A 2,136-nucleotide genomic window follows, 5' to 3' on the forward strand; every position below is an offset into this window, starting at 1 on the left:
AGGAATTCAGACAACCAAAAATCACAAAGAATGGTGAATAATTGAGGGAGAATCGAAGATAAGAAGTTTCTGAAAAATAAACTTCGAGTTGATCTAATTCCACTTGATCTTGATTTGGATTTGATTGCTTTCTCTTCCCCTTGCTTGCACAAGTCAATTGAGATGAAAAGGGAAGTGAATTTCTAGAATTTGAACTTCCAAACAGAAGGTGAAGTTCAAGCTCAATTTCAAGAGAAACTTTCATAAATTCTATGGCAGTGAGGGTTAGAATTGGTCTAGCAAAGCCTGGGCAAGGTGTTGATTATGAACCTGAAGCCTATGCAACAAGCAAAGCCTGGGCAAGGTGTTGATTATGAATCTGAAGCCTATGAGGCAAGGTGTTGATTATGAATCTGAAGCCTATGCAGCCGATTCAATAACACGGGCTGCAATAAGAGCTCGATGTCATCATGTTAATAAAAAATGGCTCTGAGGTATTTTAACGAATTGGTATACTACAAAAACGAGACTTGGTAAGTTTAGGGACTTGAGAATGGAGCAAAAGACGGGGAAACTGAACTCTCTTCCAAAAAGAGATTCGGCTATGTTAAAGAGACAATTATCTCATTTTGAAACATATCTAGGCGGTATCAAATATATGACAGGGTTACCTGATATTGTAATAATCTTTGAATAGCAAAAAGAATATACGGCTCTTCAAAAATGTATCACTTTAGGAATTCCAACGATTTGTTTAATCGATACAAATTATGACCCAGATCTTGCAGATATGTCGATTCCGGCTAATGATGATGCTATAGCTTCCATCCGATTAATTCTTGACAAATTAGTTTTTGCAATTTGTGAGGGTCGTTCTAGCTCTATACGAAATTATTGATTAATAATAAGATAAATCCATTTTTAGATTTGGTTGGGCGGTCATAGATTTTTGGAATTAGGTATTATAGCATTAAAATATTGTGTAAAAAGAAATATTTTGTGATTAATAGGTATTCAAAATAGAAAATCAAAGTAAAATAAGGAAATGGTTGAATCAAAATAATTCCCTTTCAAGTTATATTTTTTTTTATTTTAGAGGACAGGGCAATATGAATGTTCTATTATGTTACATCAACACATTAAACAGATTCTATGATATATCGGCTGTGGAAGTAGGTCAACATTTCTATTAGCAAATAGTGTATTTTCAAGTGCATGCTCAAGTACTTATTACCTCTTGGGTTGTAATTGCTATCTTATTAATTTCAACCATTCTAGTTGTTAGAAATCCGTAAACTATTCCCATGTTTGGTCAGAATTTCTTTGAATATGTCCTTGAATTCATTCGAGACGTGAGCAAAACTCAGGTTGGATAAGAATATGGTCCATGGGTTCCATTTATTGGAACTCTGTTTCTATTTATTTTTGTTTCGAATTGCTCAGGGGCCCTTTTGCCTTGGAAAATTATAAAGTTACCTCATGGAGAGTTAGCTGCACCCACAAATGATATAAATACTACTGTTGCATTAGCTTTACTTACGTCAACAGCCTATTTCTATGCGGGTATTTCAAAAAAAGGATTGGCCTATTTTGGTAAATACATCCAACCAACGCCAATCCTTTTACCAATTAACATCTTAGAAGATTTCACAAAACCCTTATCACTTAGTTTTCGACTTTTCGGAAATATATTAGCGGATGAATTAGTAGTTGTTGTTCTTGTTTCGTTAGTACCTTTAGTAGTTCCTATCCCTGTTATGTTCCTTGGATTATTTACAAGCGGTATTCAAGCTCTTATTTTTGCTAGTTTAGTTGCGGTGTATATAGGTGAATCCATGGAAGGGCATCATTGACTAGTTATGAAAATAGGATTTTAGACCGCGAAAAAGTATGTATGGCTCGCGATAATCTACTTATGGAATAGAAAGATAAAAATACAAAGAAATTTGGAAAAGTTTTCATTACAATCAAAAAGTATAAATAAAATTAAAACAATTACCAGGGAATTAAACAAAAAATAGAGATTCAATTCAAAAAAGGGTGAGGGGGTCTAACTAGGCGTATATATAATATAATCATTATAAGACAACTGGGGGATTTCCAAGAATGATTCTCGAATACGATTGAATCGAAGATACAACGAATTGGTTTACGGTA

General features: G+C 33.8%; 1 pseudogene; it reads left to right on the top strand.

The window, feature by feature from the left end:
* The first annotated feature begins 518 nt into the window (after positions 1 to 518).
* On the top strand, positions 519 to 1,895 carry LOC127107404 (ATP synthase subunit a, chloroplastic-like; annotated as a pseudogene).
* Positions 1,896 to 2,136: the final 241 nt, after the last annotated feature.

Source organism: Lathyrus oleraceus, chromosome 7 (genome assembly GCF_024323335.1).
Source record: "Lathyrus oleraceus cultivar Zhongwan6 chromosome 7, CAAS_Psat_ZW6_1.0, whole genome shotgun sequence".
In the NCBI taxonomy this organism is placed as follows: Eukaryota; Viridiplantae; Streptophyta; class Magnoliopsida; order Fabales; family Fabaceae; genus Lathyrus; species Lathyrus oleraceus.